Here is a 25,966-nt window from a genome sequence, read left to right on the forward strand (position 1 = left end):
TTAATTAGCCTGTATAAACAGTGATACAGTCTAAAAAATAAAAAAAATAAAACTCGATTGTAATAATTACAAAAATTATGGATAAAAAAAAAAAATGATTATTATTTTTTGACCTGGCAAAGTATCTTCCCACGACACGAGACAAACTTGGTGACAAGGTTCGACTTGATAAATACGTTTTTATAAAATCACAACCAGGTAAAACATTTATAAATTTAATCATACAGTTGTTTAATGTATATAAACATAACCAAACAAAGACACATTATTTATATTTTTCCTCGGTATATTAGTACATTGAACCTTGTAAAAAAAAAAATATATATTTATTTTTTTTTATTATTATTATCAGGTGCGCGTGGTCAAGATCATCATGCGATCAAAACTCGTATTGTTAGATTAAAAAAAAAATCTTTTAAATAATAATAAAATAATAATAAAATAAAAATATAAAAAAAAATGATAGCAATTGTCATCAGGATATATGAATTTACATGCAGTGTGTAAACTAGTATCATATTGTCCATGAGTTGGATGTGAAGAGTAGGACGCATGCTGAGTATTAACAAGCTTAAACGAACGGAAACCAAGTGTCTCAGCGGGAGTATAATTAATTAATTGTGATCTTTGTTAGTGTCAGAGTTGTCTTGCATTTTAACGCTCATACATATTGTATGTATATTGTCGCATATGTATCAGATACACTAGTTTTTTCTAGTACCAGTATTGTCATGTGTATTGTCATCAATTTAATATTCAAGTCAATCGCTGATTCAATAATTCCTTCTCTTCTTTTTTTTTCGTTTTATTCGAATAAATAATTATCAAGGTTTAATAATTGTAGTTTTAAAATTTTATATATATATAAATTTAAGAAAAAAATATCATCAAATAATAAAGAAAGAGGAATTTGCAATGGCCGCCAAGTGTCTTTGGTCTTTGTCGTGGCAATGACACCTGGTGCCTGTAATCATTCACAAATTAATGTCGCCAGGGCAGTTTCTTTGGCACAGATTTACTGCTGTTTCCAGTATATTGCCCTACATGGTCAATACAAGCCTTATTTATACTCATACATTCATCTATATACACACACATGTTCATTTCAATTATTTCGAAAGTTTTGTATTTATACATGCTCGAGTTTAAAAATTATTTATTTCATAAAATTTATCAAAATAAATATTTAACAGCTACTTACTGTTTTTTTTTTTTATATTCAACTAAATTTTTCAACATGATGGTTTTTTTTTATAATTATTTTCACTGAATCTCAACATACTCACCTACTTTTTGACTGGACAATTGTTCAGTATATCATTTTTATTGTAAAATTATTCAAACTGATTTTTGGTAAGCCTTTTTTTTTGTATTTTAAAATTGAGTTTATTTGAGAATAAGAAACGAGACAACATAACACACAGTGTAATAAAAAAAATTCAAAATAATATATATAAAATAAAAAATTATATATATTTTTTTTTTGAAATGATGTAAACGTGAATATGCATCATCGTGTCAAGTACAAAGAGTCTGAGAGTTAATATCGTTTTCCTTTTTTTTTCTTTATTTTTCGTTATGACCCTCCTGATGATCCTCGTAGTATACACACGTTTCATGTCAACGAGGTCATTCTGCATTTATGCATCCCATGGGAAAAAAAATATAAAAAAAAATTCGTCAACTCTTTCTTCCTTCGAGTGTGTTTTTAAAATTTTTATAAATTATTTTTTTTTTCCAACGAAAATTCGTCTTTTGATACTGTTACTCTTATATGAATTTTGGTATTTTGTTTAAGGATTTTTAAAACACTTGTTTGAAAAATTGTTCAGTGAGCTTTTTTTTCTAAATTAAGTATACATATGTCAATTAGATTTTTAATTTTGCCTCAACGTTTTTGTACTATACACAGTGGATTAAACTGACGTACAAGATATGACATGAAATTGATAGCTTCAAGTGAAAAAAAAAAAAAGACAAGTACTCACAAGAGAGCTATAAAAAATAAATAAATAAAAAAAATAAAAAAAATCTCACGTAAATACTTAATATAAAAATTTATTATTGTAAAATATATTCATTCGTTTATTGGTATTTTGTTTCGTCTGGCTACAAAACTTTCCATGAAATGATAATGAAGTAAAACAGTTTTCAAGAAGAAACATCGAAACATAAGTGGCATGACAGTAGTACATTTAAAAGTTTTAAATATAAAATTTGCTATTATTTTAAAAACTTTAAATATACATTTTTTGGTTTATTTATTTATTTATTTCAAGGACATGCAAAGATACGCAAGTATGCTTTTATGAAAATTTTGATAGTAGAAAAAACATATATATAAAATCATGCGACACCCATAGTGACTCGTAAATTTAAACCTTGCTGTTCGTATAGCCCTTCGGTTGATTTAGCATTCAGCACTTAAATCAATTCGTACAAGTTTGGTACTTAAGAGCTCTTCCGAGTTTGAACAGTGAGGTACCTCACTTGGTCTGATTTTCAAGTGTAACAGAAAGAGATAAAAATATACTGAGGGGAACCCAGATGGGCTTGGAAAATCTTCAAGCGTTCATTACAATTATCATTGTAGCTGCAGAACCATCTTTTTAGTTTCATATTAATTTGTTTTTTTATTTTTATATTTTTGTTATCTATCCATGTTTATTATTTATCATACAAAAAAATTTATTTCCATGTATACTTGAAACAAAAGAAATAATATCAATAAATAAATTTTCAAAAAGAGGATTTACATAAATTATTCAAAAATATTATCATAAAAAATTGCATAACACTTGATAAATTAAATTAGAAAAATAATTTAATTAATTGATAGATTTTCTATTGATGTATTGTTAGTTTTTGTATAACCAAAAGATCCACGTAACGACACACCCTAGTATTTTTAGTTTCATAAAGTAAATAATATTTGACAGTCACTTTGTGAATATAAATTGATGAAATAAGTAAACAAGTAAAAGGGTTTGTATGAGTTGTTGTTGTTGATATTGATGTTGTTGCTATTGTTGTTGTTGTTGTCGTTGTTGTTGTATACATATATAAACCCTTGTTGATGATAATCCATTGGCTTACGTATACCTTTCATTCATTTGTCCAGATATATATATATCTGTAAAACCATTTGTATTTTGAGATTCCAATGATAGAGGCAATTGGAATGCTGCTTTCCATTACTTTAGAGATTTGTATATATAAGACACTGAAGAGGGAAAATTCAATAGTTGGTAAGGGTGTATATATATATTACAGATGGGTAATGCAAAGAGTCAGAATTGAAATGAATAAATACAAACTCGATGAGAGAAATACAAACAGTAATTACAAATATCTTGACTAGGGATCGAAAAGACATCTACAAATCTTTATAACTGGTTTCTACCATCAACTTTGGGAATCATTTCTTATTGCTTTCATTTTCAAATTTTTTATTTATTTATTTTATTTGATTAATTTTTTTTTTTTTTTTTTTTTTGAGCTCAATTGGTACACCAGTAACTTCACTAAGATTTTCAAGTCATTTCTTATCCAATTCTCTCGTCCATTTTCTTCATCACTTGGTGTGTATATATATAAATGAAATCGCTGATCTACAAACACCCCTCGAGCACTTCGATAAAACCCTTTGGTCGTACTTTTGGATTAAACCTTCGTCTTTTCCTCACCTTATTCTGTGTCGAAAACTTATTACTTCTATATTAGTAATTACGACAAAACAGAGATAGAAAAATGAAAGAGAGAAAGAGAGCAATTAATCGAACAGAACGACTCCATCTTTCTACCCTTTTTTTTTCATTTTCATTTTCATTTTATTTCTTTGCTTTAGTTATTTTCTCTCTTATCAAAGTTCAAACTTATATAATTGTAAATAGAATTTTTTATTTTCTTTTTTTTTTCTGTTTCAATTATCATTAAATTATTACATTTTAAATTACAATTATTATTTCGAATTTTTTTTTAATTAGATTAGAAATATAAAAAAAAAAAAAAAAAAATGATAAAAAAAAATTGGTTGTTCTACCGAGTATTATCGTAACCATTGACTATAACCATTTTACTTTTCAACACACAGACATTATAAATGAGCATTGTAACAGCAGTTCACGATATCCATTTTGAAAATGTCTCTGCCGATTTCTATTTGTAAGTATATACATAGGAATATTGTCGTGAAAATGTATACAAGTATCATTTAATACATATACACATACAGACAAGACACACACATATATTATTATAAATACAAAATATAAAATTTAAATACCAAGAAAGGTGGAATACAGTTGTGTTGGTTTTGTTAGATCGAGGTGCACGATAATCATCGAAATAGCAGTATACTCGCGTTTTGCACGTTCATGCTTGAATATAAAGGCTGAATTTATTACTTTTTTACTATATATATATTTTTATTTAACTGTATTTTAGATATTTCAAGATGATGATAAAAAAGTCGTTCTAATTTTCAAGAGTATTGTTTTATTAAAAAAACAAATGCAAAATTTAAATTTTAATAACGAAAAAAAAAATAAAATAAAAAGTTTTAATGGTTCAATACTTTGTAGTATAAATAAAAAAAAAGACAGAATAATAGTGGTGTAAAATATGCTTGTTGGGTTTCGATTGACCCTTGATGAAAAATAAAATGAAAAAAAAAATGAAAAAAGATCCTCAGTGGTTGTCGAAATGAGAGTGCCAATTTCGACCACAACGGAAAGGCGTTTAGCAGTTAAAGAACCGACAATGTCCGAAAGTATATATGTATAAATTTTTGGTCACCCTATCTCAAGAGAGAAATTAAGGCATTGTTCCTTCGCGTTCGACTGGGAATGGACCCGGCAATAATCATTGCTAGGGCTTTTCTCTAATTCCACTGACACACAACCCTTTTATAAATATATCACCCCTAAAAAGAGTCTCGCTTCTGTGAATATATTTCCCAACATTTGTATACGCAAAATACACATCCCTGTACCTTTTTTTTTTTTTTTTTTTTTTTTTAAATATATATAAACCATTTTGTGTTTCGTTATCGTTGTTTTTTTATCTCTTTTTTTTTGTTTTTCTTGTTTTTCTTCTCTCATCTCAAATTCACAAGTAGGCATATTTTATTTTGTATGAAATTCACGACACAAGAATAAGCACACGAATTGGATTTTTATTTTTTACTGGTTTGGGTCAACGATGGGATTCAAAATCATTTGTCAACCCTTTTCAAAGATAACCCCTTTTTGCCTCAATAATTCCACATGAACAAAATAATTATATTTCTTAAATCTATGTATTTTTAAATAATAAAATATAAAAAAATATATTTCAATTTAATTTTTACAACGTTTGATTTAATTATATTTTCATCAAATATTTATTTTTAATCAATTATTATTCTTTATTTTAATGATTAAATCATTTTTATTTTATGTTTATTTGAATAAAAATTTTGTGTAAGTAATAAATAAAAAATGATAATAAAATTGAATAAAAAATTGAGCACATACGGTCGAAGCTCTTGAGGGGCAGCTTGTAAACGACTCAACAAGTGTATCCGCGTTAGCAGAGAAAAAAAAGGAAAAAAAAGATAAAAAGTATTCGCACACCCCGTCTATTATCGGTGAAATTGGGAATCAATAGGCCGTAAAAGGGTCCGGGGACACATGGCTTTTGGTGTTATAAACAGACCTTCCGTAAAACCTCGTTTTTTTTTTTTTCCTCTATTTTATTTTATTTTTCCACAATTCAATTTGCAGCGGGGAAAAAAAGCGCATCCATGGGATGTTAAGTATCGTCGATCACGACACAAAAGTTTGCCTTTTATTTTATTTTCTTTTGATCATTTTCTTTGGTTTAAAAAAAAAAAAATCTCCATTCAAACTCTTTATTTTTCTTTTAACTGAATTTTTATTATCATGATTTAATTTATTTTTCAAGAAACTATACAACCCCTTTGTGCTAACCGAAAAAACAATTAAAATTTAAATAAAGCAAATAAAGTATTTTTGTATGGTTGTAATGGAAAAAAAATTTTTATAATAATGGTTTATTATTACAAAATTTTGACTATCAATTTATTTTTTAACAATTATATGCTGAGGAATTTGTAATACTAAAATATTACTAAAATTACAAACTTCTTCTGCAAATATTTCTCAAGTAAACAAAGATTTCCTTCGATTTTCGGCTTCAGTGTGTATTAACCACAAGAACCTCCAAGCACGATCACTTTTGTTCGAATTTCCTTGGAGCGGTGCAGAGAACGACTTGTCGGTGTTTGCATAACGATATACATATCTGTATATTGAACCTACCTCACACGTCTTTACAAAAAAACCTGTGATATTTTTCACCTCACTCGATATGAAATTCAATCCTTATTAATTTTTTTTATCACTTTATTTAACACTAAATTTTCATCTTTCAATTTTTTATGATTATTTAAAATTCTAAAAAAAAGCTTGACTTTATACCTGTCTATACATATTTATATGTAAACAATATTCGAAATAAATATTATATATTGACCCTGAATAAACACACAGGTATATTTTTTTTTTTACATTTTTCATTGTTAAATAATCAAGGACATTTCCCGGGGGTATAAAGTTGAAAAAAAAAAACTAATAATAATAATAAAACAGAAGTTGAGTGTTTTCATCAACAAGAAAAAGTTGACATAGACAAAGATGAAAAAAAAAAAAAATGAGAATTGAAAGAAAATATTTCGTAAATTTCATCTTGATAATAATTTTTTTTTTATTTATTGTATTTTTTACGGCAAAAAAAAAAAATATATATACATATACATGAGGGTTGAATTTTGTGTATAACCATCAACCCCAACTCTTGAAAGTACACCCACTTGGTAATTTAGCATCGTCTCGTCATCGTTGAACGTTGACAGACATCAAAGGCACGCGCGTGCCAGTATACGTCTTTAAAGTTTTTTTTATTTTACCCTTTTATCGAGACTAGATTTTCAAGCTAACACGGTAAAAGGTTATAGCTTAAGGTTTTTGGCATACACTGTCTTTTGTATTTAAAATATTTTTGCCACTAAATACCAATATAATACCAAAATACTAACGAAATACTGATAAGGGTAGGCTATGTGGTTGGTTTGTTTTGGTTGGGATTACACCATCTTCAAGTAAATGTTTTGGCTGTTGTAGAAAATAACACATATAAGTATGGAAAATTTTCATAGCAACTCATCTTCCCTTATAAGTTGGCCATTGAGCCTTCAAGACCTGTGGTATTCCTTTGTCTTTGTCATTTGATATCGACACTGGCATGCGAGTATTTGACTGGAAGTTTTTTTTTTTTTTTTTCCTTATCATGTTTATAAAAATTTAGATGAAGCCTTTGATGATTTAAACTTGCTTTATTTCACTCACAAGAACAATTAAAAAATCAATATAATGAAAATGTTTTTTTTTTTCATTTTGTTTAATTTTAATTTAATATAACTTGTGGTTATTAATATTTCACAGTAAAATTAAAGTTGATTATTCTTTTTTATCTTTTTTCTCCCAAGAATATAAAAATAATTACTAGTTTTTATATATAGAATTGTAATATATTATTGTACTATATATATACTGCAGCAAAGTAGATCGCGTGTGGAGACAATTTTCTCACAAGAAATATATATTTGTGTATATTTTCATTTTTTTTTTTAATGCATCATTTTTATAACAAGTAATACAAAAGTATAATGATAAATGACAGGTATACATATAAGAAGAAGTATTCTATGCTTACTAGTTATTATTACTTTCTTGTTATTTTTCCCACACAAGTCACGATTTTTGCTGATGCATCATATGCAGTTGCTAAAATTTGATTCTTTATTATTTATAAATTATTTACTGATATATTTATCTCAATTAAAAATATTCACACATTTTAAATATTGCATGACTCTCAATACAACAAAAAAAAAAAATTATTTATTTTATTATATTTTTGCTATTTGTTTAATTGTTTGTTACAAATAAGAATAATATTTGACCTCGTCTAACCTCAAGTCTGGCTATACAATATATCCAACAACAATCCTTTCATATAAAAAAAAAAAAAAGAGTGACACACGCAACTGCCCCTTTGCATCCGGTCTCATCGAATGAATATTTTCTTATACATTTTTGCATCTAGCAGATATATGAATTGAGTCTAAATGTGCATTCAAAAGTCGCGCCTAACAATACCATAAAATATACGCGAAAAAAAAAAAAAAATTAAATTACTATACGTTTATTAATAATAACTATGTTATTTCGTAATAATAATAGCCAATGTAGAACATGGGAAGACTTGGTATAATTTCAGATATTAAAACCCCAACGTTGTTTAGCTTTTCTTTTTTTTTTTTTGCTTCAAACTTTATTTATAAATAAAATTATTATTTTTTTATAAAAGATGTTCTAACTATACATGTATATAAAGAATTCAATATTAAAGTTTCAAAGGCTCTCCCTCAACAATGACAATAAAAAATAAAAAAATTACATTGTTATATACATTAAAAAAAAATAATAATAACGATATCATTTTATCTAGTTTTTGTTTGAAAAAAAAAAATATAAAGCAGTAATGAGCTACGGGGATTAATTAGAAGAAATTAATTGTAACTATATGCATCAGTGTATGACAGTGTCAGCAATAAGAAAATCATATGCGAATCGTTGATAAAGTTAACGCATCAAGTTGCTGGACGGATGTTGGATGCATCTATATTTTAAAAAATAAAAAAAATTACGTCTCGGTGACTTGTATAGTAATTTTCAACCCTTATCTCTATAAACTCATCATCAAACGCCACAGATGTGTTTAAAAAAAAAAAAAAATAATATTCATATTATACAAATAATAATTAATAATTAAAAATATATTTTAAATGTTGATGATATTTATTTATTTTTTAAATAAACTATAACTAGTATAGAATAATTTAATGATGAGTAATGATCATGACGGCTGGTTTACGCTGTCTAGGTGTGATTTTGCGGGGTATATAGAATTAAAAAAAAAAAAAATAAATAAATAAATATAAGCAAAAGTAGATGGTTGCTTTCCTTGAACGATGATAATCAGTGATTTCGTGACAGACACGGGGCCGTAGTCACACTAACGAGCAATCACACAGCGTGTATAGTGACGATGCTTGAGTTAGTTCACTGGCCGCATCTTGTATTTTACTGTCTTTCTAGTTTTACGCGTTTACTCGGGCGACACTTTTCTCGCGGACCAACGAACGATGACACAAGCCAACGCGTGGTAAGTATATTATTATATAGAAAAAAATAATAATAATAAATAAATAAAAAAAAAATAGTTATGAAGCGAATGGTTGGCTCTTTTGACTCACAAGTCTTATCCGAGACGATGACTAGTTCTCGAGACTATACCGGACATAATTATAACTAAAAATATTATTTTTTTTTTTTATTTATTTTGCTTTTTTCATTATGACTTGACAATAGCATTTGACGTTTATCGCTATTCGCTTCGTTGAAATCTTGCTAAAGACAGCCAGACACCATGGCATATCAGCAACGGCTTTTCAGCTACAATAAAATCAACACCAAATATTCCAAATCACATACAACTATCGAAAAAAATTTCATTTCCATTAAAACATTATTATCAAAATCTTTATGCTAAAAAAATTTTGAAAATATAAATAATAGGGCATTTTTTTAAATACTTTTTTTTTACTTTTAAGCATTTTTTTTTTTTTTGATGCTTAGCACAGCTGTGATTGTATACGCCCTATTGATAATATTTTTCTGACTGAAGCAGCGCTTTACTTTAGCCTTTGATCAGTGCTTTTTAAAAAAAAAAATAAGATGTGCTTTTCAACGAGGCAACTTTGTTCACACATATATTCAATATTTTTTCTATGTGATTGTGTATAACCCCAGTGTATAAAGTGTATTGTTAAATTTTTTTTTTCATTTTTTTCGATAAAGAATTACGCCAGAATAATTTTTTCGATCGTATATATCTGAGTGAATGATACTCAGTGTGCTTTTAAAAATATTGGTAGATTTTATAGATATCAAATACTGCGTGCTCTCTGTGGTACTTTGAAAAATCAAAGGTGGATGGATGGCTGGATTTGCGGATAAATATGTATATAGAAAAAAAAAAATAAAAAATAAATAATAAGCAAGATGAACGACAAAAGAAATGAGAGAGAAAATAAAAAAAATAAAAAAGATGTAAATATATATAGGAGAAAGCTCGAGTGCCTCCGGCGAAGCCATTCAATCAGAAGCCAAGCTTCGGGATAAGTCGTTGCTTTCATTTGGTCTTTTGTCTGAATGAGACCGAGCCAAATATATTGATGGATCATTGTTTCAGTGACTCTCGAGTATATTCTTTCATTTGTCATTTGTCATTACTCATTTTTTTTCATTCATTCATTCATATCAGTTTTTTTTTTTTTTCTATTAAATAAATATTCAATAAGATGTATAAAAAAATATTTTAAAATACATTAGAGCCAATGAAAGTATAATACAACAATAGCTCAAAATAAATATGATGCTTTAATGTAAATACAGTATAAAAAAATTTCAATGAAAAAACATCAATCAATTAAATTCATGGGTTTTGGATTGATTAAGAAACATCAGACGTGGTCAAAGCCAAATTCGCTCTGGTACCCGGTTCATATATAAATTAATAGATAAATAAACAATTAGTGGTAATCTATATTAATTAAGGGGGTGGTGGGTATTTAAATTGGTACAGTGCATCTTTATCTTTCCTTCGATTTATATATATATATTTATAATTTCTCACTCCTTATTTGTGGCTGCATCGAATTTCCGGCTCTGTTGATTCATTAACCCGTACCTTCGACCTCAAAATATGAGAATTAGACCAACCGAGTCGATGTTGCATCTATTAATACATGAGAAATATCCTGTTGGTTGTGTTTTAATTAATAATTTATATTTAAAAATAAAAAAAAATATATATCATTTTATTTTTTTTCAAATTATATATGTTCAATAAAATTGTTGATTATATTTATTCAATTTATATATAAATAATAATAAATAATAATAAATTATTTAAACTGATAATAGTCGTAAATAATTGAATATAAAAGAAAAAAAACTTGCATCAAATAAAAACGATAGTATATATATTTTATTTAACAATAAAAATTAAATTTTATTTTTAAATTTATTATTTATTCTCGATAGTACTTAAATCCTCAAAGGATATCAGACAATTTTTAAGTGTTGGAAATATGTCTGGATTGCTTGAAGTTTTTTTTATTTTTTATGATTATTTTAAGGCTAACAATGAAATACATTGGCCGTTAAAACTATTCAGTCGCACATACATCCAGGACAACTGAAGTCCTGCGGGGGTTAAAAAAAATTATGTATACTCATATTTACTTATATACATATATATAAAGTATATAAATATCAAGCAAAGAAGAGAGAGAGAGAGAAAGATTCAGAACATATATCTGCGCTGATATAGCACCGACATTAAAACCAAAGCCGGACGTTTTGTTAAAATACGAGACGCGTGAGAATATCATTAGCAAATTGCTTAATTTACGAACCATTGCGTAAATATTCTGTGTGGTATTTATAAATTGTTTCAAATAGACCGCATATAAACTTTATAATAACATTATTCATTTTTAAATTCATGCGTCTATAGAGAGTATAAACTTATGATTGATGATTGGTTGATTTGCTCAATGTTTATGTGTCGATTACTTGCCGAATATAAAATAAAAGTATACAATAATAATAATCACAACAATATAAAAAAAACATATAAAATATTCCCACAGTTGGCAAATAGTAAATATGAAAAAAAAATAAAAAAATAAAAAAACTAATTTGTCATAGAATATCGAGATTTTAAAAATGAACAATATGACAATGTACACACAACAATGAAAGAAGAAACAAAGTGGCTATTCGTGTCAACGTATATACGATGATAATATATTTCAGTCAAATATCTTATAGAATATGTGGGGTAAAGGGGTGGGATGAGGGGGAAGGATCTTTAAAGAATATAAAGAGCATAATTTTATATTATTTCTTTCTTATTTCATCATACTGCCAAGTTCATTGGTTCATCTCACTTTACTCTTACTCTCTGTCATTTGCCATATATTATATCTTGGACATTAAGTGGCAAAAGACCTCCATGTGACTATGTATTTGTATATTATATATATGTATATAAAGAGGGGTGAGTCATTTTATCAAATGTAATGGTCATACCATTTCAATACACCATCAATAATGAGTTCTTTTGATATACAAGAATGACCATGAAAACACCATGAGTTTTAACAATAATAATGTATAACATATTGCCCTTATGACTCTAAATTCTTGTATAAAATATATGTATTGCGCAAAGGGTGAATAATTATGGTTATTAAATATTAACAAAAAAATATATTTATAAATAAATTTAAAAAAATGAAAAATTCAAGTTCTTATGGTCGTTTAAAATTATATTTTTATATTTTTTTTTGTTTATCAATTGAAAAATATATTTAAGTATTCAATTTTTAATGAATATGTTAAGATTTTAAATGCTGTTTAATGATCAAATATCTTCGATGCGTGTCGATAAATTATAACTGCTTTGAAATAAAATTAAAAACAAAATAAGAACTTGATGAGTTTCCATTAATTACATGTTTTTACATCGTGTCAATTATAGAGTTTAAAATAAAAAAGAGGTAAAAAATCAAGACATATCAATAAGTTTGTATATATAATTAATATCTTTACGGTAATTACTTTTAACGAGTTTCACAAATTATTATTCGATTACAAATTTAAATTATACTGTTTTTATTTTTATTATTTTAAATATATTCATCTATGCAATATAACGGACTGATATATTTAATAATTTATTGAACAATAATTTTTTATATAATTAAATGTGTGTTGATATAATAACGGGCATCATCAGTATCATCATGATAATAATGATAATATTGTGCGATTTAAAAAGTAGAAAAAAATAAAATATTTATATATGTGTTTAAATAGATTGTATACAGTAAAGTGATGAATTATGGTGTATGTGTGCTGACGCAGTGAGGCATATTGTATTATAACATAAAAATAAAAAAAATAGAATATTGCGACTTTACTATAATATTCTATAAAATAATTGAAACGCAGCCGAGGTTTTTGGCTACGGTTCACGCGTTTCTTAACGAGCGTCCGACATTGGGAAACGACACGGGAGAGTGCGTAAAGGGTATATGTGATATAAATGTACGTAAATTAATATATACAAAAATAATATACACATATAAACAATTTACAATATTTTTTACTAGGAAAAATTCATTGGTCTGATGATGGTTAAATTCAAAGGTGCTTTTCCAATAGGGCAACGATCCGTGAATAAAAAAAAAAAATTTATAAATTTATTTTTATACGTTAATTTATAAATAAATATATGTTTTAATGAAAATTTTTTAAATTAAAAAAACAAATTTTAAATTAACATGAAAAAAATAAAATTATTAAAACAATCATTTTTATTTTTTCCGTTAATTTTAAATTAGAAAAATTTTATTTAAAGTTTATAAGAATAATATTGAATTTATAAATAAAAATAAAATAATAAATATTTAAATTATTTGTGTCATAGTATAAATATCATACATAAAATGTATGTATAATTTTTTTAATAAAAAATTTTAAATATATAAAGAAAAATAAACAATATACAAAGTAAACTGTCACATGAAATCTACAACGAGAAATTGAGAGCATTTGTATATATTTCTTGTGACAAGATATTGTAGCAGCAGCATACCCTTGTCCGTTATGGAATGAGCATGTATGTGCAAATTAATCATCATTAATATACGCACAGTCTGAAACAATTTTTAAAAAAAATTAATATAAATATAAATTATATATTATTGTCAGTAAATACAACAACACTCATAAAAAAAAAAATATCTATTTTAGTAAAATTTTTATTCAAACTCCATCTCTAACTAATGCAATATAATTATTAGCACGAAAAGATTTTATCAATGAGTCATTTAAAAATAAAAAATAGAAAAACTATTATTTATTTTTTATTTATATGTTTATTATTATTTTTTTTTCATGTATTTTGCATGCTGTAAAAATATCCTACTCATCGAGTATTCACTCACCGATGAGAAACGACTTTATAATATTATTTATAATAATTTATATGTAGTTTGATGTACATTATACAATGTTCATTACACATAAATAAATAAATATATATATTGTAGACATTACAAGTTAACACGATGAGGGAAAATCAATTCAAACACGGCTTTCTCTGTGCAGCTCATAGCTGTGTGTATATATATGATTGTCCGGAAATCCTGCTTTACAATACAAATCCCTTTTATTTATTTATTTTTCCCTCTTTTAATTTTTCTTTTGATTTTCTATCAAGATATATTGTAATGTTATTTAAACACAAGTGTTTGTGTTGACTGTGTGTTGTTCTTTCTCAAGTGGAAAATTATTATCAATGTATATATGAATTTTAAAATTCATTAAATATTTATTCAAGACGTTTGTTATAATTATTTTTATTATTATACACATAAATATATTTGTTAAGACAAATTATTTTATTTAAATTTATTTTCTACTTTTTTTTGTATTGATTATAATAACAAAAAAATGAATAAATAATTGTTTGTTTATTTATTTATTTGTATATATATGGGTGGTCTGGTTTTGTGTACCCTTATACATTTTGCTAACCTCTTTTCGTGTCTTTATGTAATTAATCAAATCATTAATGTCTAGACTAAGATAGTTAGATGAACAAGGGGAGAGAGGAAGAGGTTAAACTTGTGTATACAACTACATATATATTTATATAAAAGACAAGCATGAAGAGTTGTTGGGATGTGTCTCAGGGCCAAACAGGGCTAAAAGAAATATATATTTATTGTATATACATAACGCTTCTGAAATACCGTTAAGCGATTGCTGTGGTACGATAAGTTCACCGACTCAACTAATGCGACTTGCCTTACGATGCACCTTGCAAATTGGTGTGAGCACCCGATTCATTGACCTCCATTGTGTTAGAGTGTCATATATAGACTCTTGTAATTATTTTATTCATTTATTTTTCTTTCTAATTTCTTTTTTATAATATTTTACAAAATTTCCAATATATTTTTATTTAGTTAAAGTTGTAGGCTGTCTAATGCTTTTTTATTTTTTTATATACTGACTTGTCCATCTCAAGATTTAGTTCCTTTTATTATTTCATCAAAATTAAATTAAATATTGCATCCCTGCACTTAAATTATTTCTCTGAAGTCTGAACCCATTTATTCATTTTAAATTTGAAATATAAATTCCAAAAATTTCAATGAAAAAAAAAATAGCAATCATACTAAAAAAAAAGTTTAGAAAGAAAAAATCAAGACACGAGTTTACGATAAGATATTGACAGGGTGTTTGTATATACTTGTATATGTGTCGGCGTACCATCAGAATCACAGTCACAAGATCAATCAGTAGCGCTCTGTAATTAAAGAGTTATAAGTGCTGCGGAATAAAGGAGCTCTAAGGCGTGGTTATATACTTGGACGTTGTATTTTTTTTCCTTATTTTTTTTTGTCACTCAAAGGTAAATTACATTAAGCCTTTCTCCGTCTTTATTTTTTTCTGTTATCCCACTATATATTATAGCTAAATTCGATTGGATATAATATGTTTTTTTTTTTTTTTTTTTTTATATAGTTGAATATATATAAAGAGAGAAATGATGCTGGCCAACCGTTTAGCTGATATATACGAAGGCACAACTAAGGTATATACTGACGACGGTGTCTCAGTCTCAAAGCATAACGATGTCGAGAATTGTAATTAGTAGGCGTGAATATACGCCCACCAGACACCGCACTTCGTGTCTTGGTAAAATCGTTTAAAGTACACTACTACCGTGTGCAAAACATATATATATTTATATTCAATTTTTGTATGTTCTTGTCATAATAATATTATTATGAACCAATTGTTTTTTCTCTATAGAGTATACTCATAATATTATAATGAATATTGAATATTATAATGCTGCTTTTTATTTATTTTTTTTGCATTTTTAAATATAATAATAATAATAATAAGTTTGTGTTTTCGTATATGGAAATATTTCCTTTTATATTTTATCGCACGAACGAATTCTGTGTTCTGCTTGGCTTATTTTCACCTTCGCGACGACAACAAATGACGGTTACACTGATCATTATCGATACAAAATATTAAGAAAAATATATATATAAAAATAAGGCTATATGCAGTGAAACAGTTTATTGCCATATATAATAATTTTTGATGTCGCGATTGTGACAAAAATGACGGGTATCCGCCGGAAGTGGCTTCCTCCCCCATTTATATTGGTATATACACTAACTATCTTGATACTTATATATATATATGCCACATCATCCACATCAGCCAAATTGGCTTTACCATAATTTGTAAATTTATATCATAATAATAATAGCAATAACACGCATTGATATTTACAATTATAAATAATGCGCCATGTCTTTCTTTTTGAATTAAACGCAACTCGCAAGGAAAACTATTTAGCTGTATCGACAAATTATTATTTGATTCTAATTTTTTTTTTTTTTGTTGTATGGGTTTTTGATGCGTGATTTGGATTTTTATATGGAAACCAGCACGTGCTCTTGTTGTGAATACTTGGCACATGAAAGTAGCCACTTCAAAGTATCCGTCGCTTTAAAATCAACTCGGACCAGCTGCCACACCGTGAAGAATTTATTTTAACCGCAGAATTTTATTTTTATATATGTTTATTTGTTTCTTTTTTTTTTTAAATCAAATTGTTATATAAAAATAGTTTATTATTTTTTATTGACGAGTATATTGTTTCTTTTTTTTATCGATTTAATTATTTTTTTTTTTCTTTATTTTTATAAGTGGTGGTGAGGGTGGTAACAAGGGATCAATTTAAAAAAAAAAATATTAGTAGTTTTTTATTTTTCTTCATGCCCATGCACAAATAGTTTACTTCCTGCTCAACCACCTGTTACACCGCAAAAAAATTCAATTGACCAGCAAGTTTACAGATATTGACACACGTCAATTTTAATTTTCCACCTGGAACATATTAACTGTCAGTCATTTACAATGTGTTTTTTTTTATATTCTGAATACCAGTTTACATAAATTTATTTTTTGATAAATTTAAAAAATTTTTAACCATCAGTTTTTATTAATTTTAACTTGTCATGACATACCATCAATTGCAGTCGAAATAAAAACTACTACTTTTGTTGAATAGCATTTAAAAATACAGTCTGGATATCTTTAGTTTATAAAATATATTTAATTGCCGCAGCACCTGTCGATTTGACGTGGATCCAATGTTGAATTCCTGAGGCTTGAGTTGACTTGAAAAATGGCTTTTTAGTTTTTATTTTTTTTAACTTTTCATATAAATCAATTAAGTTTATTAATATTTTTTGAATTTAATTATTGTTGCAGATGATGTGAAGACGATTTCGAATATCCACCTTTAACCGCACCAAGGGTGAGTTTAGAAATTTTTTAAAATCAATTTAAGTCGTTTGAACTTACTATTAGTTTTTTTCTTTGTGATCCACTTTTTGATTGGACTCTTCTGAGTCGTGGAAAGTTATAATTATATTTTTTTTTATATCTTATTTTTCGATAATTTCAATCAGGTATTTCAGCATCATCTACTTGAATTATATATATTTTTTTTGTATTAAAATAAGCTATTTTATGTTGAGTGGGCGTGCGTGTTAACAATAAACTGCCAACGAACGATGACACGTGAACAACAAGGGCCCATCATCGATATTTATTTTCCATCAGTTTGTGAGAAAAAAGCAGATGTATTTTTCCTCAATTCGCGTGATGAATGATTTTTTTTTTCCCTTCAATATATTGAGGGTTGAAACAAATACACCTAATTTAAATGTTATCTTTATTACACTTGAGATATATATTTGTATGAAAAAATATTTGTTTCTTTTCCCTCTGTATTTATAAATTATTATTTTATTAATTTATGTCCCATTTCCTGGTACATTATTTTTTCTTAATGTTCAATATGATTGAAACATCATTGTCATTATACCGAGATAATTATTAATCTATTTATTTATTGTCCCTACTTATTCTTTTAACAACTGAGTCAAATTTTTTAAACTAAAACAACAAATTCGACATTAAAAAAAAAACCTTATTCCAACAATAAAAAAATTTCTGGAGTTGAATTTTCAAAAATAAAAAATTTACATTAATTTTATTTCGATCAATTCATGAGAATATTTTTCAATAGACTTTTTAACTATTGAAATTGATCAATAAAAAAATAAAAATAAAATCATGTTCTACTTTGATTCTTTGGGAGTTATAAATGTATATAATTTTGAAAATCAAAATGATTGAAATTTTGAATAATTATCAATATTTTATCAGGCAAATTGATTTCAAAATATTCTGATTACATGTTGATCAAATCTTGATGAATAACGTAAATGATCAATATTTGATAGTATTTTATCAAAATTCTGATCAAGTATTGATAAATCTTGATCACGTTTATCGTTCTTTTGATCAAGATTTGATCAAGATTGATCAAATTTATCAATAGGCTTGATCAAATTGATCAAATATTATCAAAACTTCTGATCAATATATTTCATCAAATTGATCGAAAATGAAAAAAATTATTTACAAATTATTATTTTTTATTATTATATTATAAGTGTGATTTCAATAGTTATATAATTATCAATTTTTTGTTTTTCTATACACGGTAACGAATCAACTGACGAAGTATAGATTGACGTGTAACTACTTTTATACGAGGGAAACATTTAACGTGTTATTTTTGTTTATATATTTAACCCAGTCTTGAGACATTATTAGTTACGTTTGGCGTTTTTTCTCAGTAAAAAACTTTTATCATATTTAAAAAAAAAATCTTAATAATGAAATATAATATATAATAAATTAAAAAGTTAATGTTTTTCTTTGATCCTACTTGATCAAGAAATATTTAAGAACAAGTAACGATAAATATTTATTGATCAATTTTGATCAAGTTTGATCAAGACGGCCTTATTATGACAAGTTAAAAGTTTTCTTGATCCTATTGATCAACGGCCTTAGTCAAGAAGAGCTAAAGTTTTCGATCAAGTTTATCAACCGTATCACACAAGTTAAATTTTCTTGATCATTTTACTGTAATACCGTATATTAAATTTTCTTGATCCTATCTTGATCAATACTTAGTCAAGAAGAGTTAAAGTTTTCTTTGATCAGTTCTTGATCAAGACGGCCGTATCACGGACAATTAAAGTTTTCTTTGATCCCATCTTGATAAGATTATCAAGAAGATATTAAATTTTCTTTGATCAAGTTTATAAGACTTTTACATATTTAAAGTTTTTTGATCCTATCTTGATCAAGACGGCCTTAGTCAAGAAGAGTTAAAGTTTTCTTTGATCAAGTTTATCAAGACGGCATGTATCACGGACAATTAAAGTTTTCTTTGATTATCTTGATCAAGACGGCCTTATCAATAAGAGTTAAATTTTCTTGATCAATTTATAGAGTTTATCAGACGATTAAAGTTTTCGATCCTATTTGATCAAGACTTAGTATTAAATTTTTTTGATCAATTTGATAAGACTTATTACAACAAGTTAAAATTTTTTTGATCCTATTTTGATCAATACGGCTTAGTCAAGAAGAGTTAAAGCTTTGATCAATTTGATCAAGACGTATCACGGACTATAAATTTTCTTTGATCATTTTGATCAAGAGGCCTTAGTCAAGAAGATTAAATTTTCTGATCAGTTTGATCAAGACGTATCAGACGTTAAATTTTCTTGATCTACTTGATCAAGACGGCTTAGTCAAGAAGTATTATATTAAATTTCTTGATCAATTTGGATCAAGACTTATTACAGACAAGTTAAAGTTTCTTTGATCCTATCTTGATCAATACGCCTTAGTGAATAGTTATTTTCTCTTTGATCAATTTTGTCAAACCGTATCACGGACAATTAAATTTTCTTACTATCTTGATCAAACATCCTTGTCAATAAGATTAAATTTTCTTACTTGATCAAACTTATTAATATCGAGTTAAAATTTCTGATCTATCTTGAAAATTATCCTTAATCAAAAATCTTGATCAAATTTTGATCAAAAATTGATCATTTCTGAATTAAAAATTGATCAATATTGATCAAAATTGGGAGCAAATCAAAGTTTTGAACAATTGAAAATCAAAAAAGTCTTTGAAATATAAATTGAATAAATAAAAATTAAATCATATATTTTTATTTTCAAATGGCAATATGTACAAACGCATCAAATTCATTGCGTGTATATATCCGTTTGCGTGATCCATAAACTACTATTGGTTCTATGGGAAAATCTGACAACATTTACGAGACCTGTTTATTAACCTACTTAGATATCCGATTGCCATATCATACAGATGATGATGTAGCTGCCAGATGGAACTAAAAATTTTCCTCAAAGAAACATTTCCCCATAATTCATTCGTGCAATATTCTCTTGCACATAATAATGCATTTCCCATTATTAACATTTCTTTACAATATTTTTTTTCTTTATTTTTTTTTATATATACACACAAAAGCTCAGCAACTGTATGATGATTATTTTTTTTTTTTATTATTCTTTGATTTTTCTTGATTTCAATAAGGTTCACTATTTTTTTTTATCATTTTTTATTTGTACTTTTAAATTTTGTCGTATTTAGTATAGACGAGTGACACTGTGGGTGCACGATCTCAACTTTATCGTCACGCACGCCGGAAATACCAAAGACTCATGCCAAATTTTTACCCTTTTTTTTATTTCTTTTCTTTTAAACTTGGATTCGGCATCGCCCGACAAGTCTTAGACACATTTGTGAGAACTTTTACATTCCAATTGTTAATATGACAGTCTTTTATATATACTAAATACAAAAATTTTAAACTTCATATATGAAAAATATAAATTATATAACTTGTCTTGGATAACCCCATTTTTATTTTTATTTTTTTTCTACTTTATTAAAAAAAGAGAAAAAAAAAATGAAGTTTTTTAAATTGTAATTAGTTTTTCGTACTTTTCGTGCGACGAAGAGTCGACATAGGCGTTGACGAACTTTGTCAGAAGACTGGCTTGCACGATTATTTTTTTGTGAACCCTTTTACTTTTTTTTTTTTTACTTTTACTTGGCGACTAATAGCTTTGTTTGCATTCTCCATTATTTTATTTCAATTTCTTTTGATTTTTCTTTCTTTATTTTTATGTATTTATTATTATGATTATTATTTGTTTGGTTGGTATATCAAAGAGCATGTATATATAGCAACATTTATGTATCGTAAAGCATTATTATCGTTTGCAATTATCGTGCAAGAATAAAGCGAGTTGGCGTGTCAGTATGCACTGAAGATCAGGTCCCTTTTGCAACGGGTGCTAATCCCAATGCACATGAATAAATTACATGACTAATTTGATGATTAAAAAAAAAGAAAAAAATCACCAACGAATTTTCTATAAATATTCATAAGTGTATGTATATATATATAATCTAGCTTTCAAGGTAGAAAAAAAAAAAAATAATAAAAAAAAAACCGATGGAAATCTAACTTCCGAGATCAGTTTCGACTTGAGTGATCGTGATGAATAGTCTAAAATATCCGGAAGTATCGATCTTTTAAAAAATAATATCACGAGATATCCGCATTAATCACTCAAATCCTTCACCTTGATTATCTTGAAAAATATATGATTGAAATAACGGTTTCCAATAGCACTCAAAAAATTATTATAAAAAGCTCAAATAGCGTGTGTTGATTTTTAAAAGCCATAACTTTAAAATATTTATTTTTGATGTTTAGATAATATTTTAATTAAAATTATATATAACTATTAAAATTATTTTAAAGATAAAAAATAAATATAAAATTCTCAATAAATTATAAAACAATTTGATATGTATATTATTTAAATAAATAATATAAATTAACGATTAAAAGTATATTTTTTTTTTGTTTTTGTTAGTGTTGTTTGTGTGTTTGGTTATATTTATAGGGTGGTTGTGAGTGCTAGAAATGATAGTGAAACTACTGAGAGACATATGCCATTATAGTGTTTGTGGGTGGTGGGTGTTACGGACCGTTTGGCTCTTATAAAGACGTCAAACTACGGGCCACCAAAACTTTTGTAATATATTGTAGCCATTATGGGTACAAGACTCCGACGAATTACACGCCCATGAGACAGTTTCACTACTTGTCTCATTCCATCCAACTTTGTTTATCAAATAAATATTGTTAAGACTATATATACTTGCGTATATTTTGAATGTTGTTAAACTCTTTTCTTTTTTTTCTAACTGCGTGCATAGACATATTTAAAGTAATACGTTTTGATTGTCGTATCATCTGTCTTGTCGAAATTAACTGTCTACAATCATATACTATTTGCTTTCGTACATAAATTTTATTTTCATTTATATATATTATGTTATGAAGCCGCTGGCGGCTGTGTTTCTATTTTATAATATCAATTTTTATGTGCTAAAAATGGAGATGAAAAAAAGGGAAAAAATATAGAAATGAAATAAATAGCAAAAAAAATTAAATCTTGCTATTTTTCCAAGTGACTTTTCATGGACAACAGCAGTTGGCACATTTACAACACATCAGACTTGCTAAGCTCATTGCTAAGTCTGTTAACAGCTAAAGTATCACTTAATAATAACAATAGAATTAATGGCTTTCATTCACGATGTGCATGATATCTAGTATTTTCTATTTTCGTCAATATATATCTATGAATTTTTTTTTCCACTTTGTTTTTTTTTTCATGCACGCATATTATTGTTCATTGTTGAAAATAAATATTCCATCCATCAAGCTGCTGTTGATGTATTTGAAGACGACGAAGAATTACTTCCGGGCTCATCATTCAAATCATTTACATGTTTTTTTTTTTTCCTCATTTCTTGTTTCAATTGTTGTTTCAATTTTTTTTTTTTTTTCATCTTGGGGTAGTTTATTGCTGTTTGCCTCGAGCCGTGTAAACGGCAATAATTGCAAGCGATAGTACATTTACCTGAAGGCACTTTATAAATGCAAGGTCGTTTCCATCAACATTAAAATATATTTAAAAAAAATAAATAAATAAATTTACAATAAGCATAAATTTTCTTCTGTAGATATGTTACAGTTTTAAAATGATTAAAATAATTTTTTTCATTTTTATTATTAATGGAAAACAACGAGATTATATATACTATTTTTTTTTATTGAGGCATAAAAACAAAGAATCGCATATAATTTGAAGAAACTAAAATTTAACTCATGGTCACATAATCAGTAAACTGTGAAACACATAAACTGGATATATGTTAAATTTTTTTTTTTCAAAATTTCAATATACAAGACGTCTTGTGAGTCTCATCTCGATAATTTTTACACTGAAAAAATAATAATTGAATATAACAACAGATGCCTTACGACTGTATATATTTGTTGCCAAGTGCAGCTCAAACCTGTCAATTATTTAAATGAACAAACTATTTTATTTTCTTGGCTACTTACGTTACATACATTTTGCATTTTTTTTATTATTTTCAAGACATCTGTTGGTCTACAAATCGATCCACCATGTCTATCAACATTTATATATTTATTTATTTTTTTTTCATCAGTGTCATCATTGTCATTAGCATATACCCACCTCTTTTTTTTCAGTAGCGTATGGTGTCATTAGGCCCTAGACGCTACTTCTTTTTCTTATCTTGCATTGCATCAAAATTAATTATTATTATTTATCATATGAATATTCGAGTTTATTATTTATTTAATAAAATATTATTATAAAATATATATACAAGTCAAAATGTATTACGATTAACACATCCACGTCAGTGATGATCATCAAAATTGACGGATGCAGCGAATGAACGTAAAAGAGCCACTGTAAATGTTTGTATATGGCCTGAGGCTCGCACGCGGCTCAATCAGTGTTGTTGTACGTGACGCCGCACGCTCGGCCTAGTCAAGGTCGTGACCACCTGCATTCTACGTGTTCTTGTTCTTATCTGACTTGTGTTGAAAGTTGACACAGGTGATTCCATTCGTCGATGCATGTTGAAGACCCACAAGGACGACATTTTTTGGATAGCACATATATTCAATAACAACTTGTGCGTATGTGACCTTGATGAAAAATACTGGAAAATTCATTTTTTTTTATTTCAAAAAAATAATAATTACAATTAAAGAGGCAAAATTAAAAAATAAAAATTTTATAAATACTACATTAACTATATTGATAAAATTAAATATCGAAAAAAAATAATAAATATATGGCACGTGAATTTGAAGAGAAAGAAAAATTTAAAATGATTTTTGAGAGGTCTAGTCACTCACTGAAAGAGTTAAGAAAACCGGTCGATGTGATATAGACGGTATGTCCGAGAAATGTCGTCAGTCAAGCAGCTGATCCTGGGAACAACGCCCGAACAAGAAGTCAGCCGGCTTCTTGCAGGAATTAGGGCCTCTCTTGATTTAAAGCCGACGAGGAAGGTTCTCACACGCGGCTTCTTCTTCATCTTATTCTTTTCTTGCATCTTTACCTTATAAACTTTTTTATCATTCAACTTTTTTTGTCTTTTTCTTGTTATATAAACACATACACTCATACAATCATAAAAATATATGAACAATCATTTTGAGGTGTGTATCGTTTCATTGGTTTTTTACCAATTTAAGACCTGGTGCCGAATTTACATTGGTGTCCTTTTCTCAATGGCAATATACTCAACGCAACTGAAACAATCTTGCTTGCTGAGACAAAATTCAACAGACAGTTCCCAGAGAGTTTACCTTTTCTGAGTGTGTGTTTGAGTGTGCGAGTGTGTATGTTTATGGGGATAAATGTTTGTGTTTGTCGATTGGACCGGGTGAATTGTTTGGTAAAAATTCTTTCAATAGTATTCGATGAATCTATCGAGGCACGTTGACCATGGAGATACACGGTATGTCGTTTTGCAGTCGCGGATCATTAAGACCCCTGGATTCATCTTATTTTCCTGATGGGAAGATTTTGTCTTGATGACTACCGCGGTCAACAAGCGGCAGATAAAACAACCGAGAGAATCCATGGGTGCTATGGATGGTGATGATGATGATGGTGGTGATGTAGGATACACTGGCTATTGGATTATGTCGATTGGTTCATTTTTAATTACAAAGGTATCTCAGACATTCTTATTCTATTGATTCTCAAGCCTTTGTATTTAATAAATATATATGGTTTTTTTTTTTTTATGTAAAACTTTTTCTTTGTTTGTTGAAATCTTTTTATGTTGCCTTTTTTATTTATATATATAATATATTTAGTTGTTTTTTTTTTTTTTTTTTTTTTTATCAAAGAAAAACATTCAAATACAAAGTTGATTTTCATGAGGTTAATATGGATATGGTAACTGAATGATATTTTCAACTAAATATGTTACAATTTAAAATACACAAATAGTACATGTGCGTGTGTATAAAATATATATATATATATATGTGTAACTAGCTGTGTATTTATCAAAGGAAAGTACCAAAACCTTTATAATGGTTTGCTATGTTGAACTCATCTTTCAATATAATATACTACTGTTTCTATACTGATGTGGTTAATACACAAGTATATATAATAATTGTAATTGTTTCAATAGATATATATGTGTGTGTGTGTCTGTGTATTGAACATCTTTGATATTTATTTTACATGTTGATAATATAACTATAATATAATGATGCTTGTCTTTCTATTTTCACGATGCATCAATTGCAAAATTGAAATTTCTA

At 27.0% G+C, this 25,966-nt stretch overlaps 1 long non-coding RNA gene across 2 annotated transcripts in view; it reads left to right on the top strand.

Moving 5' to 3' along the window:
* LOC122861045 overlaps window positions 1-25,966 on the top strand; it is a 124,190-nt gene that overhangs the window by 53,852 nt on the left and 44,372 nt on the right. For both annotated transcript variants that reach the window (XR_006374461.1, XR_006374460.1), the window contains exon 6: window positions 17,574-17,619. This is a non-coding gene — a long non-coding RNA (uncharacterized LOC122861045). The remainder of the gene's footprint in view (window positions 1-17,573; window positions 17,620-25,966) is intronic.

The sequence above is a fragment of the Aphidius gifuensis genome, linkage group LG1 (assembly GCF_014905175.1).
Source record: "Aphidius gifuensis isolate YNYX2018 linkage group LG1, ASM1490517v1, whole genome shotgun sequence".
NCBI lineage: Eukaryota > Metazoa > Arthropoda > Insecta > Hymenoptera > Braconidae > Aphidius > Aphidius gifuensis.